Source organism: Camellia sinensis, chromosome 11 (assembly GCF_055761805.1).
Source record: "Camellia sinensis isolate YWXY chromosome 11, ASM5576180v1, whole genome shotgun sequence".
In the NCBI taxonomy this organism is placed as follows: Eukaryota; Viridiplantae; Streptophyta; class Magnoliopsida; order Ericales; family Theaceae; genus Camellia; species Camellia sinensis.
In genome coordinates, this window is record NC_138971.1 from 144180246 (window position 1) to 144199702 (window position 19457).

At 38.7% G+C, this 19457-nt stretch overlaps 2 pseudogenes across 2 annotated transcripts; both read left to right on the top strand.

Moving 5' to 3' along the window:
- The first annotated feature begins 4382 nt into the window (after positions 1–4382).
- On the top strand, positions 4383–6786 carry LOC114262298 (putative UDP-glucosyl transferase 73B6; annotated as a pseudogene). Its single transcript, XR_014344713.1, has 2 exons — positions 4383–4479; positions 5225–6786. The product of XR_014344713.1 is annotated as a putative UDP-glucosyl transferase 73B6 (transcript).
- Positions 6787–9566: 2780 nt separating this feature from the next.
- LOC145802731 (lysM domain-containing GPI-anchored protein 2 pseudogene) lies at positions 9567–10699 on the top strand (annotated as a pseudogene). The gene is made up of 2 exons (XR_014344630.1): positions 9567–9638; positions 9833–10699. The product of XR_014344630.1 is annotated as a lysM domain-containing GPI-anchored protein 2 pseudogene (transcript).
- Positions 10700–19457: the final 8758 nt, after the last annotated feature.

A 19457-nucleotide genomic window follows, 5' to 3' on the forward strand; every position in this document is an offset into this window, starting at 1 on the left:
CAGGGGACTATAATGCAACTGCACCATTGAATTGAGATATCTCCCTTGTCTTGCCTTGTTTGCCACTAACGGTTTACCGCGTGGGTTTGTTTGCCGAGATGTCATCACTTGTATTATAGTGATGCTAATAAGCATCCTTTGAAACTTGACAGATTTGCTAGATGGACTTGGTTCATCCTTTGACTTGCATTAATTATGTTACGTATCGTTTGATAAAGATATTGAATATCAGTCATGCAAACCTCTTTATTATTTATACTATTCACTGAGTATCCAAGCTCACCCTCTCTATATATATGTAGGTGATGAGCAGGAAGGCGGTGACGCCTAGGTGTGATACGCGAGCTTGTTTTGGGTTTTTGCTATGTCGGCTTGACTTGTATTCACGTCGGCAGTCTTGAAAATTATGCTTCTCGGCTTGTAATACTTGTAATTTGCACTTGTCGGCTTGAGAAGCCTTTTGATCAAGATGTAATATGTATTTTGTACTTCGTTTTATTTGTATTCAAGTTGTAAAATTATGTAAAGTTGTATACCATTCCATTTGACTTATGCACAGCTCTTATGGACCACTTGTATTGTAAATTATTACTTCCGCGCTTGTGAGCCCCATATATTTATACTCTGATTGCGTGCAAATTTTGAAAGTTGGCCTTCGGTAATCTCTGATTACTGGCCATCACGGCACCATTCTACTTGGGGCGGAATGGGGTCGTGACAAAACGTATGCTATACAAGCATTACTTTTGTCATTTTAAGAATATTTCGTTCGCGAGATCAGCACCCATGTATACGCGCAATTTTTGAGACTTTAACCCTGAACAAACAAGTCAACTTATTTGATGTAACAATAACTTATTTCCAGATTCACCCATTTTCTCAAAACAATATACATTTGCAATGTATAAATATAAAATAATGTCCGATGCAAATAAATGAGAGATAGTTTCGATTTCCCTAATTCTTATGCAATTTCTCCAACAATCATATTTATCCTCCACCGATAACCCAAGGCAGATATTTTTAAATAGATAATTTATATTTCATAAAGATAAACTTTCCAAATTTCAATAAAAAATTTAGTCAAAAGCCCTCTATTGGACCATTGTTTGGTGAAAAGGACAGTCCAATTTATTTTTTTTCATAAACCCCCTAAGGAGAAAACACATAATTGAGTAAAGATAAAAGTAAAGTATTTTCTTTCTTTCTTTTTCTTGGACAATACTGTTAGAGTACCATGTTACTGTCAAACAGAGTAGCATGTTACTGTGAGACAAAATAAAATGTCACTGTCAAACATAGTAGCATGCTACTGTTACTGTTTACATCAATTTCAATGGTAATAATTTTAATTAAAAAAAAATCATAGTCAATATGGATCTGAAAGAATTCTAAAAATATTAATTTTATTAAAAATCGACATCTATATCAAAAGTTATATTATTTTGATAATAATGATATTTATTGGACTTTTCAAGGAAAATTTTTTGTACTTGTCCCTTAATGCATTAAAATTTTATTATGAGGAGGCTTTGATCAAATCCCCTAATTTCAATAGGTGAATGATAATACATATTCAACTCTACTATCCTCATTAATATCAATTCAATTTCACAATTCCAACATCAATTTCATCATGTATGCAAAACCAATATTTGAGGCATTTAGGATAAAATTCATTTTCTTTCCAAAATCAACCCCAAGTATCAAAGTCAACCATTTCTACCAAACTCAACATTATTTCCAACATCATAATCATTTCCAAGAATCTATTTGAAAAACCCCTCTTTTGATTTTCTTTACCCAAACCCTAGATTATTCCAAAATTTTCCAAAATCACAATGTTGTTTAAAAATCACAAATAACTAAATTAAAACTCATAAAAGGTATGAAGAATCCTTGCCTCAAGTTTTAGAAGATGAGAGAGAGAGTGTAGGAAGCCCAAAGACGCCGAAAACTGACTCTGCTCTGATTAGAACGAAGCTCTCGTCGAGCTCTATCTTTTTAACAAAGGCACACGAGTGAAAAAATTAACGAATCTATGTGTATTCAAGGGAAATAGCTGAGTTTTAGAAAGAAAGAGAGAGAGATATTAGGGTTTTGAAATGTTTAGAGAGAGAAGTGAAAAAGTGACTTTCACGAACTAATGTACGCGCAGACCGCTCGAGCGCAAAAAGTGTCACTCGAGCATCCAAACACAAAAGATATGACCGCTTTAGTGTAAAAAGCTTTGCTCCAACGTAGAATACGAACTTTCAAAAGTTTTACAAACAAAAGACTGCCGCTTAAGCTTAACAATGGCCGCTCAAGCCGACACAGCTCGAGCATAAGAAGCATCACTTGAGTGCAAAATACCACTTTTCAATTGTTTTGCAAACTTGCAAAAGTATTGAGAGTTCACAAAGACCGCTTGTAAACACCCCATTTCAACCCCGCTAGGTAGCTCGAGAAATTGGTGGCCCAAATGGCTCAAGGCGTCAAAACGACGTCGTTTTGGAGACTTTTTTTTTTTTCTCCCTTCTCCTTCATCTTCTTCATCTCATTGATCTTCTCATCCCATTAATAGTTGCTTGCAGAGATAAAGAGAGACCCCAGATCCACTAGGAAAAAAAAGAAGAAGAGAAAATAAAGATGATCTGAGGCGATTTCGGTGGCGGTGGTGGATCTGGATTTCAAGGAAGAGAGAGAGAGAGAGAGAGAGACCTCAAATAAAGAATCAAGAGACTTCGGAGAGAGAACCTTCATAGTAGAGAAAGAAATTTAGGATTAATCCAATTTCATGTCCTTATTCCAAAACAAACACATCCATAAAGATTAAAGACAGATTTTGATGGGTTTGATGAAAGCTTACATCAAACGAAATCTACAACAATCAAATACAAAATTTCCAAGTTAAATTGTTGATTTTACTTTTTACAACCACTCTCTCTGTTTGGTTAGCAAAATATGCAAAGAAAGATCAGGAAAAAAAGAAAATGAAAGAAGAGAAAAAAAGGGGATTTTAGAATTTGAACTCTTTTCCATCAAATTTTTTAGTAGCAAAACTGGGGATTGATAATGTTTGATTCTAGTAGCAAAAATCAACACAAATTCAAAACAAATTCCAAACTGATTTTTGCTTCAACCGATTCGATTAATAATCGAAAATGGAATGAAGAGAATGAGCTCGTTTAGTGGTCGCTGAAGCCGATGATGGAGCTCGCCTTGCCTCGTCATGAACTCCAACAGTGATCCAAATTGTGGATGTCGGAGAAAAAGGAGGATTTTGGAGTGAAGAAGAGAGAGAGTTTCACTCAAAAATATTTTTGAATGAGTGTTTGAAGAATAGAGATAGAGAAAAGGGGACATGAGAGGAAACAAATAGAGTAGAGAGAAAAATTTTCTCGGGCCACTCGAGCCTAAAAAAAATCGAGCTACGGAGCATTATACATCCTATTTTTGATCGCCCTTAAGACTTGGGTGCCTCCGATTGATCACTCAATGATGAATTTATACACTGTGCAAATGCTCGATTTCCTCAGCAGGAAGTCTCAATTTTGAAACTATAGTTTGCTTTTCGTGCTCCTTTCGGATACGATAGCCCTACACCGCTCGAGTGCAAGAAGTGACGCTCTAGCGGAGGAACAAAATTCTAGGCAACAAAAGTTTAAAAAACAAGCTACCAATCTATTCTAAACGCAATCAACACATTCTAAAAGCCAAACTCAAAGAGTGATTAGGGGAAACAAGACATGAATAACTATATATGACAACGAACCCAGATCCAAAATTTCAAATGAGTCGAGTCCAAACCAAAATCGCTATAATATCTATTACCACTATTATATAAATGTACTATCTATAGTTAACTATTATTTACATTTATATTTTTTAAATATATAAATAACATATTTATCTTATTTTATATATATTTTTACATTATTTAATATAGAAATAATAAACATGAAACGAGTAAAACTTTAAAATATTTTGACTCATTTATTAAAAATTTAATGAATTCAAACTTGATGCAAAAAAAAAATAAAATAACCAACCGAGTTTGAAAAAGTTGTTATCAAATCCAACTCAAACCTAATGATCGGTTCTGATCATTTACTGGCCTAACCACAAGGCAGCCGTGACAGTAAAAACACTTATGAATATGGCAAATTTTCAGATTTGGTATTCTACAATTTATTACCCACAAATGTCTTTATCTATGGAAAAATGCATGTGAACACTAATATGGATGATATTCTATACATCATTATTATCACACCAAACCGTCCTTACCTCTACTTTAAAAGCAACCTCCCTACTACCCATAAAACTATTTTTCAAATCCTCCTCCATCTTTTAAACCCATTCCTTCATTCATTCCTTCTCTTTAGAGAGAGAGAGAGAGAGAGAGAGAGAGAGAGAGAAATGTCAGGTGAGACCTTGGTGGTTCCCAAGAATGGGCAGGGCCATCTCTTCCCTTGTATGGAACTATGCAGGGAGGTTCTATTTACACACACACATTCCTCTTTTTACACATCCTTCTTAATTCACACACAAAAAAAAAAATTACTCATCACACACAATTTTGTTCCAGTTATATCCCTATACACACACTCCCAATCCACACACCTTCTTCCACACTAGCAACCAACGATCAAACCCTAACCCTAACCCAAGGCAGCAACCACTTTGCCGGCGGTGATGCAGCACCGGCGACGTACCGCGACCCCCTCTCACTCTCTCTCTCCCCCTCTCCTCTCAGTCGTGAAAAGGAAGGCGATGACGACTAGCAGACGAAAGGGGTTTGGATGTTGATGGTCGAACCAATGTGTTTTGTTCGGATGGTGATAGTCGAACCAAATTCATTGGTTCGATGGTTGATTTTCGAACGGAGGCAATTCCTTCGACACTGGTAGTCCGAATGGTAAGAAAATGAGGCGATTTCACGATGCCCGACGCAGTGGGGAAGAGAAACGGGAAGGCAATGGGTTCGCAGATGAAAATGAGTTGAAGTAGTGGAGGAAGAGGTAACAGCGGTAATGGAGGAAAAGAGAGGCGGCAGCCATGGAAAATGGTGGTGACTGATGGTTAGGGTTAGGGTTAAGGTTAGGTTTTTGGTAGTTTGAAGAAGAAAGGCGTATTTTGGTAGTTTCATTTTAGGACTAAAATGTAATAAAAAAAATTCATTAAGTGTGTGTAAAGAGGGTAAATAGTGTGTGCAAATAGAAGCTCCCAACTATGCAAGCACCTCATCTCTCGAAATTACAAAATTTCCCTCGTCATTGACTCCGACATCTCCTCCCCTCTTTTCACCTCCCTCCTCCAATCTCTTCTTTTCGAAATCGCAAACATCACCTCATCTCCGCCACAACCCGACCCATTCCACCACCAAGAACAACACATGCTCTCCAGCATCGACGGACTCTTGACCCAGAAAACTGAATCTGTAGATCCGATCCGGCCCATCTGTGCCATAATAGACCACATCCAATTCAAGACCCAACAAGTGTTCGGTAGATTCGGTGTTCCCACGGTTACTTTCATAACATCTGGGGCGTGTTGGGCGGCAATGCAACATGCTGTGTGGAGGGCCCAACCTAATGATATGAAACCCGGTGAGGTCCGATTGCTTTCGGATTACCCGAAGAGATAGTACTTAAGTATTCAGATCTTAAGCAACGCCGTCATTGGATGGGTCTTCCACTCCATGGATATGGTTCGGATGGAGGTGGGTCATAAGGACCTAGGGGTCCACCTTTTCCGGGTGAACCGGCCGGATGGGTGGCCGAAGTGGAGAGGTCAATTGCAATCCTAATTAACACTTGTGATGATCTGAAGCATTCATTTCTTGACTATGTAGCGAACTTGACTGGAAGACCGGTTTGGGTGTTGGACCGCTATTGCTAGACGGGTATTGGAGATCCACGGATTCTATTCTCAAGGACCAGGAGATCCGACCCAAGCGTGACTCAAACTACACTGAGGACCAAATAATTGAATGGCTAGATTCACAGCCACGTGGATCGGTGTTCTACGTGTCATTTGGCAGTGAAGTGGGTCCTAGCATGGAGGAATATCCGAAGGTAGCTAATGCATTGGAAGAGTCAAAGTGACCATTCACATGGGTCATCCAAAAACCATCGGGTAGACCCGGACCACCTTTTGTGGGTCAACCGGGTCTAGGCAGTTTAACAAGTGATGAAGGCTATTTTCCTCATGGGTTGGACAATCGGGTCAGTAAAAGAGGATTGATAATACACGGATGGGCACCACAACTATTGATACTGAGCCACCAATCAACGGGTAGATTTCTATCACATTGTGGGTGGAATTCTATGGTGGAAGCGATCGGGCGAGGGGTCCCACTTTTAGCATGGCCCGTTAGGGGTGACCAATACTATAATGCCAAGTTGGTGGTAGACCATCTCAAGGTTGGGATTGTGGTATCTGAGAGGTACCCAGCTGATATGGTGAAGAAAGATAATATAGTGAATGGAATAGAGGGCGTGATGACTGAAGAGGAAATTAGGGTTCAGGCAGCTACGTTGGGTGCCAAATTTGAAGACGGTTTTCCGGCAAGCTCGGTAGCTTCTCTGGATGCTTTTAGGGATTTTATTAACCAACAAAATATTGAGAACTAAAAAGATGTTGGGCCATTTGTAATGGAAGCTGAGTAGATTGAAATATTAGTTTGTGTTTTGTTTGTTGAAATCATTTTAAACGAATTGTACGTGTCGATTTGTGAAATGATGATTTTATTGGGAATATGTATTCTCTTTATTTAATCAAATCAAACATGAAAATGAATACTCTCTGGGAATACTATATATTTCAAATTCCAGGCCCTTGAAGACTAGAACCCAGCACTGCCTAATAAAGTTCCACAAACTGTTTCAAAACTTTTTTCTTATTTTTATTTCTAAAAACACAAAAAATGAAAACAAAAACAAAAACACAACCAAACAGGCATCTCATTCATATTCTGCATATTGGAAATATTTTCAATAGCCAACATACAGATCCAACAGGATTCAATTATGGACCAATTACATCTCAAACCCACTTCAAGATGGCAAGCAATATAGTCATATTCAATAGCCAACATAGTACACTTCTCCCAGACTAAACAATCACACACAATGGCCAGGCTATAACCAAAATACGTGTAAACAAAAGCAGTGACGGCTTTACCTGAACATGAGAAAATGTAAAAATATATATATACTCAACCTCATCTTGTGTTTTTCAGAAATCGTAAGACTACAAAAGAAGGAAGAAAGAAAGAAAAAAAAGCAAAACAAAACAAACAAACCAACAAGCCACCTGCTATTGCGACTTCCATGTAAAATTCGGTTAGGGGCTCCTTATATAGGAGACGATTTACAAATTGTAATGATGAAAATCTAAAGCACTAACATTGCACTATACATAAAGTATAAACCACTAACATAAAGCTAACACACTAAGCTAACACACTAACAGCCCCCCTCAAACTCAAGGAGGATAGGAACTAACCAACTTGAGTTTGAAGAGAGTAACAAAACAGGAAAGTAAACTGATAAATAAAAACAGGATAGGAGACACGGTATGGTCGTGTCGGACCGTTGTAGCAGACAGTTTACGGGGTCATGTCGGACCGTTGTAGCAGACAGTTTACGGGGTCATGTCGGACCGTTGTAGAAGACACTGTGTGGTCGTGTCAGACCGATGTAGAAGACAGTTTATGGGGTCATGTCGGACCGATGTAGAAGACAGTTTATGGGGTCATGTCGGACCGTTGTAGCAGGACAGTTTACGGGGTCATGTCGGACCGATGTAGCAGACAGTTTACGGGGTCATGTCGGACCGTTGTAGAAGACAGTTTACGGGGTCATGTCGGACCGATGTAGCAGGACAGTTTACGGGGTCATGTCGGACCGATGTAGCAGACAGTTTACGGGGTCATGTCGGACCGTTGTAGAAGACAGTTTACGGGGTCATGTCGGACCGTTGTAGAAAGTTGTGGTGGTGCACCAAGGGGGCGACTTAGGGAGTGCGCCATGAGGTGACTTGAACATGATACTGTGTATAACCCCCCCTCAAACTCAAATAGGTGTGAAGATAGAAACCTATTTGAGGTTGAAACAAAGGGATTGATAAAGCTGACCGGTGTAGAAGACACTGTATGAGTGTGTATATAGGCTGCCCAAAAGATATACATGGATGTAGATATCGAGCCCTCAAAAGTCGTGCCCTCAAAAGGTGTGCCCGCACCCTCAAAAGGCGTGCCATCAAAAGGCGTGCCCGAATGCATCAAAAGGCGTGCCATGAAAAGGCGTGCCAGTTGGTCGGCGAGAAGAGGCGCGCGATGCGCGTGGCTACCTCGGCTATTTAACCAAGACAGAGCTGAGGCAGAGGCGAAGACAAACAATTGGCGAAAATCCTCTGAAAAACTCTTTGGTTTGCTGAGAAGGTTTTGCTGAGAAGATAATCTGTAACACTTTCTATAACACTCTGGTGCCCAGAAAAAATGGCTTCGTCGTCCCGTGGGCTGCTCACTCTCTTTCCAGACCTCAACGAGTCAACAAGAGAGAAAACTGGTGCGGTGGCCAGTGAACCTCAACCAAACACTGCTGGGTTTGCTCCGCTGAACTTTCCGATGCGGTCTGTGGAGCAAAAAATGGCGGTGCAGTCGGATGTGGAGGCCAATCAATATACGTTGAAGGCATGTGTGGAGTCCATGACGGCGGTCACAAATCTGTCGCACCGGCTACAGAGTAGGACAAATGAGGTGCAGCAGTTAAACTCCCAGCTGGCTCTGCTCCAACGCATGTATAAGGATGCGCGAGCAGAGATGAGCGTGCTAAGGGCAGAAAACAAGGAGCTGAAGCGGAAGGCCACTGTGATGTTCCGATTTGGAGGGCCGCCATATGCTGCAGTGGAGGAGCAGGGAGTACTGATCATGCCCAGTGGAGTGGGAAACATGGAGGCAACACCGGGAAGGGACACCCAAGAGAAAAGCAAGAAGAAGAGACCTGCAGTAGAGTAGAGAAGAAAAAAATCCCGCTGTGGGTGTGGTTTGTGTTGTTGTGTTTTTTTTTTTTTTTTTTTTTTTTGAATGTAAAATGGTGATCGGGGTGAGCCCCGAGATGAATAAAATGAGTGTGGTCTGCAGTCCGCTTCGTCTGTTTTGTTGTTGTTGTTGTTTTTTTTTTTTTTTTTTTTTTTTTTTTTAAATAAAATAAAAGAAAGGAAAAGAAGGGGGACAAAGCAAGTTGGGTTTGTTTCAAAAGAGGAAGTAAAATAATAATAAAAAAAAAAGTTGAGTGGAAAGAATGAAAAAGAAAAAAGATGGTGGAATGGCTCAGATATGTCTTGGCCAAAAGTCTTTTGAAGGAAAATAATAAAAAAAGAAAAAGAAAGTTGAGTGGAAAGAATAAAAAAGAAAAAAAAAAAAAAAAAAAAAGAATGGTGGAGATTTACAGGTTGGCTTGGTCGTGAGTGGGAACAGCAAAGGAATGAAAAAGAAAAAGAAAGAGAGAGAGAGAGTGGGTCTCTTGAGTGTGTGTCGGCCATGTGCAGGCGTGTGATGAGTGTCTGTGTGCTCAATGAGGAATAGGTTGCTGCCGTGTGTCTGTGTATGCTGTGTGGGCTGTGGCAGTGTGCCTGAGTATGGTTCTGTGAGGTGCCGAAAGAGAGAGAGGAAGAGGTTGGCGCCGAGGAGGTAGCGGAAGTGGGGGATGCCGAACATGGTTGTGATGTTGGACAGAGTGGTGGCGTTGGGTGAGATGTAGCCGACTAGGCCATTGCAGGTGGTTCCGGAGCTTCCGTTACAATTAAATGCCCGAGCCGTTACCGTGAAAATTGATAGTAGGGTGAGCAGACCGTGTCCGCCAAACAGTTGATCAAAATCCCCTTCACCTGCCACTGCACCAACAACGGCACCGGAATCCCCCTCAACCGGCGCCCGATTTACAAGGTGGTGGCCGGAGACGGACTCTACCACATCGCGGCGGAGGTGTTCTCGGGATTGGTGACTTACCCGGAGATTCAGGCCGTCAATAATATATCGGACCCCAATCTGATTGAGATAGGGCAGGAGCTGTGGATCCCACTGCCGTGTAGCTGTGATGAAGTGGAGGGTCAGAGAGTCGTTCATTATGGACACGTGGTGCAAGCTGGGAGCTCGGTGGCTGAGATTGCACAGCAGTTCAATACCTCTGCCGACACCCTGCTCAAACTCAATAACTTAACCTCTTCTGACCAACTTAAAGCCGCTACTCCTTTTGATGTTCCCCTTAAAGCTTGCGCATCAATGGTGCGCAATGGCTCATTGGACTACCCTTTACTTGTCGCTAATGGCACTTACGTCTTCACTGCTGGAAATTGTGTGATGTGCAAGTGTGATGCAGCAAACTGGACATTACAATGTGAACCATCCCAAGCTAAATCATCCCTCTGGGGAATATGCCCTCCTATGCAATGTGAAGGTTCAGGAAATTTAACCCTTGGAAACGCATCAAGTTGTACTACTTGTGCCTATGCTGGTTACAATAACCAAACAATCCTCACAATGCTGGACTCCTCCACTTGTTCAGGTTCGGGGAATAATGCTTCAAAGTCTAGTCTGCACAGTTGGAGCTGGAGTTACCTTCTCATCTCCATCCACTTGACGTTGCTCTGTCTTCATATCAAGCGAGTGGGTGTTGCTGGGTTGCCTCCGAGAGAGAGAGGTCTGTAAGAACAGTTGCTGGCGTGTCGGGAACAAGTTGCTTCGGTGGGTGTATTGCCGTGTCGGCACCTGTCTGTGAAGAGAATGTGGTGCCATGGCTCAAGATCGTCCTGTCTGTCTCTCTTTCAGGGAGTATGTTGCCGCCGTTGATGGCGAAGAACTCGAAGCTATGTGTAGAAAATTCCAGCGGACTAGGTTGAGGTCCGGCGGGCGGCCAAGGCGAGGTTGCCGCCCGCCGGTGAAGCGAAATTACTAGATTCTTAACCTAGCTCTGATACCATGTTTGAATAATGTATAGAGAGGTAGAATAGATTGTATGTATTCATATGGTTAGGGGCTCCTTATATAGGAGACGATTTACAAATTGTAATGATGAAAATCTAAAGCACTAACATTGCACTATACATAAAGTATAAACCACTAACATAAAGCTAACACACTAAGCTAACACACTAACAGAAAATATTGACAATGAAACAAATGAATTTTGGTTAAAATTGATAACTAAAAAATGCACATTTAAACTAATAATATTCCGACAACTTCAGTGGAGTTCACGGTTTGACTGAGTCTGAAGGATCTGCATCAAGTTTTGGGACTATAGCAGATGACAGCTCTATGTGAGACAAACGGACGGCACCTATTAGAGAATAATTGACACAATTGGATCTACTGAGATTTAAATGAAACTTGTGCAAATTTGAGGGATTAGGCTATAATCTACCCTAAAAAAGATACTTCATCCATTAATAGTAAATTCAAAAACTTAGAAAAGTGTAAAATGTGCGCAAGTAATGATTTGGAAAGAGAAAGATAAAATGTAAGAAAAATATAAATAAAATATAGTTAAGTTACACATCTTTTATATACTTTTTTTTCTTTTTCCTTTTTAAATTTTTATCCAAATATATAAATCAAACACAGCCTAAAAATACCTAAAGTGCATATCAATCAAACACATGTTTTTGTCACAATTTACAATGGTCCCCTCCCCTACATATATGTATCCAACCCCTTTGCCTGAAATTTCAATACGAGATGGGAAAGAAAGACTCCCAGTTCACACTTCATACCGAGTTGCCGACCTCAAAACACCTAGCCCACGTCGGTCCTGTCATTTATTGATGCCAAACAAGTCCCAACTTGCCCCTACTTTCCTCCTAGCAAAAGTTTTAAAGTGGTAGTGATATTTTCAAAATTTCAAGCGTTAATAATGAGTGTTTTGTCTCAAAATAAAAAGATTATAAAAGACTAAATTATTGTGTTAAAATTTTTATACGAAAATTCTATTCGTATAGTATTATTCTCAGTAAATTTATACATAAATAACGAATATCAATTAAATTTGAATATATCACTCAAAATAAAAATAAATGAATAAAAAAAAGATATATGAATTTACAATTTGTTTAGAGTGTGCATGTCCTCACTCCGAAACAAGGGACAATAGAGCCTATATCAATAAATGCACATAAAACTCTTTCATTTATGTTTAAAAATAAAAAGATATAAAAAATAGAATTATATTTTCACATTTTCTTTAATGCAATAGATTTTAGTCCATTTGTTTAGATTTTGTAGCATGAATATTAGAAGAAAAATGCTTGAGATACCTAATTTATTACTTTTAAAAATTATTCTTAATGATGTGTTTAACAAGTATCAAATTTTAATTTGTCAAATATTTCATCATGTGAAATCTAAAGGTGATTTGTCATATCATTAGAGATGGTTTAAAGGTGATAAATTAAGATATGTAGCGTCGGTGATATTAGAATATCGAAACATCTCTACCATCTCTAGTTGTACAATCTTTTGGTTCGACCGAATGGATAAATGGACTTGAACGCTTGTTTTGGAAAGTGGGGAAAAAATTAATTTATTGATTTTTTTTTTAAAAAAAAAGAGTTGTGCTACGTAGCTCGAAAAGAGCTACCCCTGAATTCCCCGAATCTAAAAACGACGTTGTTTCGTCGTTTGAAATTTTTTTTTTTTTTTCAATCAGAAAAGAAGAAGAAGGAAGAAGAAGAAGGAGGAAGAAGAAGACAGCTGCGGCAGGCGGAGGCAGAGGCGGAGGGCGGGGGCGGGGGCCGGAGGCAAATGTAGGGGTGAAGGCAGAGGCGGAGGCGGAGGCGACGGCGGAGGCGGGGCTGCGACGATCGGACGGAGGCGACGGCAGAGGCGGGGCTGCGACGATCGGGCGGAGGGCTGCGACGGCTGCGACGACCTGCCTCCTCTTCCCTTCTCTTCTCTTTCTCTCTCTCTTTCTCTCTTCTCTTCTCTTCTCTTTCGGGCTGTTCGGAGGCACAAAATTGTGGGGAAAAATCATTTTTCAAAAAAAAATATGCAAAAAAAATAAAGAGGTAATGTGACCCAAATAAGTCAATAAATTGATTTTTTTTTTTCTAATTACCAAAATGGGCCTAAATGTTACAATGCAATTAATAGTCATACAATGGGTCCCGGAACCTAACTAAAAAAGAAACATGATTTCCAAAACAAAACAATTCATACAATAAGTCCAAAGTTTGGCACCAAACATTCTTCAAAGGTTGACAAACCGTTTTGCAATTTGATTTGCATTTGATCCTTTTATTTTATTGATTAAGGCCGAAATGTACATCATTGAGGCCGTTAATTAGAATCTCTTAATTTTACTTGTTGGTCAAACTGTATATTTTATGTATGTTGAGTGTCAATCAGGTTGTACATCGTTGGAGCATAAAATGAGCAAAAAGACAGAATTTTGGTAGAGTTGACTTTCCCGCACGTGCATTGACTTTTTCCGCACGTGCGTTGACTTTTTCTGGGAAAGTCAAACCGACGTTTTAAACCTGTTTGGACGAGATTGGAAGTATAAAAAGGCAAGTAAAAGGCTGGATTAGGGGTCGGAAGTTGTTTGGACCTAAAGAGAGAGGCTAGGGTTTTGAAGGGAAGAGAAACAAAAAGCTTCAAGGATGTCTCCCATGGTGGTTTCTTCTCCATCTACCTCCTTTCACTCCTCCATGAGTGGCTAGTCTCCTTTTTCTAGGGTTTTGATGAAACCCTAGCCATGTAATTATTTAGTTTTATTTTTGATTTTTAATTATGTAAAGGTTTGAACATTTGTATGGTGATTTAGAAGTTTGTTTTATATAATTTTCATTATTCTTTCGAATATTTGACTTTCAGTGATTGTTAAATGTTATCCATACAATTGTTTTCTTTTCCTTCACATTCAAGGTATGGGACGAACCATACTACGAGGAACGAGTCGTATCACTACCTTAGTTTAGAGTGAACGGTTCGTATTACTTGAGATGGTTCGTGCTCGTACATTGAATGTGATGATCTTCTTGTTAAGTGCTTTGAACTTGTAGTTGCGAAGCATTAATCCGTTCAAACCATAGCATAATTGATTTCAATTGGAAACCCTAATTATGTGGTTAGTGGTGAATTCTCTACCCTAGGATTTTTCCCTAATTCAGTAAACCCAATTTCATTTATTATTGATAATTTAATTCCTTAGTTTAATTTATTCGTTATTAAATTAGGTTATAAACATCCAATCTTTTTATCAAAATTAATTTAGAAATTTGACAATTAAATTAGTTTAATTTCACAATAGTCCCTGTGGATCGATACCTGGATTTGCCATTATTCTGATTGAATTTGGTATAGTTTAGTATTTAATTTTGGTGTGTTCAACGACCCATCAAATTTTGGCGCCGTTGCCGGGGACTTCTGGCGAAATTAGTTAATTTAAAGTTACATTCTTATTTTAATTTTTAGTTTAGGATTTTATGCTTTTGGTGTTGCTAAGTGTGCAGAGCGTTTGAAATTGGAGCTATCACTGAAGTGCAAGCAGAGCGTAGCCGAGCTTTAAAAAAAAAAAAAATCGCAACGCTAAAGTGAGTAAACAGAAGCAAACACTCACAAGCAAAGCACCAAAGTGCTAAAACGGAAGTCAAAGCTCAAACAGAGATTGGAGATAACGTCTACACGTCAAGCATCCACAAGACGAGTAAAGCGTTTTCGTTAAACCGCTGTGAGTATTTCTTCCTTTGGTATTTTGCTTTCATATTTAGTGCACAGAGTCGGAACTTGTTGTGTGTGTTTGGGTAGTGTATGCACGGGCGTCGTTCTTGTCGCCCTGAATTGTGGAGTTTGGACCTTGAACTAGAAAGGACCCTTAGGAGACTTAGGACCTCTGCCCGTATTCCTAGGCTTGAATATTCATACATTGAGCCATTAGATATGGCAGATCCTAATGTCCCGAATGTGCCCAACCAGACACTTAAAGATTATTTTACACCCACCGCATATACATCACCATCATGCATCCAATTACCCAATACCACTGTTGCTCGTTATGAGATTAAGTCCAGCACTATACAAATGCTCCCATCATTCCATGGACTAACTCATGATGACCCTTATAAGCATTTGAATGAATTTCTGAAAATTTGCTCGACAGTGAGGATCCAGAATTTCACAAATGAGGCCTTAATGTTGCGATTGTTTCCATTCTCGTTAAAGGATACAGCCAAACACTGGCTAAATTCTTTACCTGCTAATTCAATCACAACTTGGGACCAATTACAGCAACGGTTCTTGGAGAAGTACTTTCCCATAGGTAAAACCAACCAGCTTAGGCGAGCCATCACAAACTTTGCTCAAATGGATGGCGAGCAATTCCATGAGACGTGGGAAAGACTTAGAGACCTTCTCCAACAATGTCCTCACCACCAAGTGCCTAATTGGCAACTTGTTCAAACATTTTATTATGGCTTAACTGAGTCGCACTGCCAAATGGTGGATTCGTCCTGTGGTGGGACATTTATGTCTAAAAATGATGCCGAGGCATGGCAATTGTTTGAGAACCTAAGTGATAATTCCCTTCACCATGCATCCGCGGCCCGGCAAGTCCGGCAACCCGTAGTTGGAGCCCCGAAAAGAGGGGGCATTTATGAGGTCGGGCAAAACCTAGAGTTAGCCCAACAAGTTGAGGCACTGTCCCGCAAGATAGACCACTTTTTAGCTACGGGACATGCCCCTACCCAGCAAGATCAGCCTCAATTCCGTGAGGCATGTGTTATATGTGCGAGCCCTGCTCATGACTTGAGTGAGTGCCCTTCGGCATCACAATTTCCAGAGTTAGTCCAAGAGCATGTGAATGTGGCTCAAGGATTCTCCAACCCGGGTAATGACCTATACTCCAACACATATAATCCGGGAATGAGAAATCACCCTAACTTCTCATGAAGACCCCCTTCACAAGGCACTTCTTATAATCCTCCACGACCAAGGAACTTCTTATAATCCACCACCACCAAGGCACTTCTTATACTTCAAAAAAAAAAAATAAATAAAAACAAAAAGATGGCCCGCATGTGCGGCACTGAGCACGCACATGGGAAAATTTTTTTACCAAAACATAGTTGCACTCTGCTAAATAAGCAGGTGCGGAGGGCAGCTACGTTGACCAAGCCGCACGTGCGGCTTGGGCCCCGCACGTGCGGGACGCCGATTTTAAAAAAAAAAAATCGCGAGGAGTTGCAAATCGCCGCATGTGCGGCCATGTGCAGAAAAGTTGTGCATCTGGTTTTGTTTTTCTTATTTTTATTATTATTTTCTTTTCTTTTCTTTCATTTTTAATTTGTTGAAGTAAATAAATTTTAAATAAATACATAAATAAATTTTAAAAATAAATAAATAAATATACAATTATTTTATTTATAATTTTTTATATAAAAAAAATTCGACTTTTATTTATTTTTATTTTCTATTTTCTATTTTCGAAAAAAAAAAACTCAGAAAACATGGTGCTAACAATAATCTTAATTTTGTTTTTTTTTTTATTTGCTATATTTGTTTAGTTTAAATTACTTTGTAGTGATTCTGGTTAGTTTAATTAATTAGTAGATTTTGGTTTTATTTTTATTTTTATTATACTTGTGTAGTTAGTGATGTTATTTTTATTTTTCTTCTATACTGTAATTGTTCATTTAATTAATAAGTAGTTTAGTTTTTATTTTCTTTTATTTTTTTTAATTTTCTTCTCTTTTATTTTTCAAAAAAATAATAATAATAATAATAAAATAAAATAAAAATAAATAAAATAAAAGAAAACAGAAAGAAAAAGAGAATCGGTTCGTTTAGGCTATTTTATTCTATACTTTAGTCTCTTTTGTAGTTTAGTTATTTTATAGTTTAGTTTAGTTTATAATTTAGTTAATTTAATTTAAGGTCATTTTTATTCATTTATTTAATTATTTTCATTTTTATTTAAAAACAAAACAAAAACAAAACAAAAACAAAGGAATTGCATATGGGACATTAGTGGGCCAACTTGTGCTTTCATATTTTATTTTATTCTCATGATTGGTTCTACGGTTTTGTGTCTATTTGCTTTTAGTGTGTGCCGGCTATGAGTCGAACGTGTATCTGCTCGGGCCTCCAAAAAGGCCAGAGGTTCCAGCATTTCCCACCACCATCGCCACTGGCTTCCCCGTAGTACCCACCGGTACACTGCTTTGTCTCTTTTACTTTTGTTTTTATTTTTCTTTTTCTTTTTAGTTCTTTCTTTTCTTCAAAAAAAAAACAAAGAACAAAAAAAAAAAGAAAAGGTGAAGTGTATATATGTTACTCTCTGCCTACCTGGATGTGCACCTACAATTCTGGTAATTTTCTCTCATTTCTCTTTCCTTTTCCATTGAGGACAATGTCATATTTAAGTTGGGGGATGAGGGTCATATTTTCTTTTGTGTATTGCTATTTGACTCATAATTCATGCTTATACATGTTTCACTTGATTGCATTACTCCACTTGATGTGACTTTTTGCTAGTAGAGTGATAATATTTGCATATGTCAATTAGAGAGCATAGTAGACTTGTATGAAAAGGATTTATTGGGTAGATACTTGTATGCCATGTTTGCACGAGGAGAGTTGTCTATGTTTGTGGTCTTAGTACACTTGTCAAGAGTATGCCTTAATTCACATGAGCACACTATCATAGCAGTGATCTTTTTATTATAATCCCTGGTGTACATTATTGATAATAGCTAGAGTTGCAGAAAAGAATAAATGAGGAGCCAAGATTCTTATAAAAAAAAAAAAAAAAAAAAAAAAACAACAACAACAACAACAACCACTTGACTAGTTTGGGTCCGTAGCCTTTTTAACTCGAGTTATTAAGCCCGTAGGGGTGTCTCTACACCTAATGCCCTAAAACCGTCTGGTTTGGGAGTCATTAGCCCAATGCTTGTTACATGGGTTAATTAGAAAGCTTAAGGGACATGGACATTACACAGTTAAGGAAAAATAAGAAGAATGACTTGTTCAGATTCGTAACCTTTTCAACTCGAGTTATTAAGCCCGTGGGGGTGCCTTTACACCTAGTGCCTTAAAACCGTCTGGTTTGGGAGTCATTGGCCCAATGCTTGTTACATGGGTTGATTAGAAAGCTTAATGGATCAGGACATTGCACAGTCATTTAAAAAAAAAAAACAACTTTTGAAAATCTTGGCTGCAATAGGTTAGTTTTTCTGTATATGTGGGTGTTATTATGAGTTACACTGGGCTATTATAGTGGATAGTTAACTAATATGGAGATTGCACTTTACACCGAGGGTACTCATGACTTGTCTACTAGCATGCACAAGTATAGAGAACTTTACTTTTGTATTAACTGAATTGTGGTTTTGACTCAATAGGTTCCTTCATGCTTGTCCACTGTGCCTTTAATGACTCGTGATGTCGCAATATCACACTGTAGTGGCACATAAGTTGATTGTTAGGTGGAGTAGTGTAGTCATTTGTTGTTGAGTATATATGAATATATTAATGTTTGTGAGTATCATTTCTGGAAACCCTCACAAGACTTTACTCGTCCACTTGGGGTAACCTTGTGGTTTAAAGGCTTGTTGCATATGCTAAATGCAACCGTTTTCCCACGAAAGAGGAAATAGATAGATTTTGTTTAATTTTATTTTATTTTACTTGCTTGAGGACTAGCAAGTGGTAAGTTGGGGGATGTGATTAAGGCCAAAATGTACATCATTGAGGCCGTTAATTAGAATCTCTTAATTTCACTTGTTGGTCAAACTATATATTTTATGTGTGTTGAGTGTCAATCAGGTTGTACATCGTTAGAGTATAAAATGAGCAAAAAGACAGAATTTGGGTAGAGTTGACTTTTCCGCACGTGCGTTGACTTTTCCGCACGTGCGTTGACTTTTTCTGGGAAAGTCAAACCGACGTTTTAAACCTGTTTGGACGAGATTGGAAGTATAAAAAGGCAAGTAAAAGGCTGGATTAGGGGTCGGAAGTTGTTTGGACCTAAAGAGAGAGGCTAGGGTTTTGAAGGGAAGAGAAACAAAAAGCTTCAAGGATGTCTCCCATGGTTGTTTCTTCTCCATCTACCTCCTTTCACTCCTCCATGAGTGGCTAGTCTCCTTTTTCTAGGGTTTTGATGAAACCCTAGCCATGTAATTATTTAGTTTTATTTTTGATTTTTAATTATGTAAAGGTTTGAACATTTGTATGGTGATTTAGAAGTTTGTTTTATATAATGTTCATTATTCTTTCGAATATTTAACTTTCTGTGATTGTTAAATATTATCTATACAATTGTTTTCTTTTCCTTCACATTCAAGGTATGGGACAAACCATACTACGAGGAACGAGTCGTATCACTACCTTAGTTTAGAGTGAACGGTTCGAATTACTTGAGATGGTTCGTGCTTGTACATTGAATGTGATGATCTTCTTGTTAAGTGCTTTG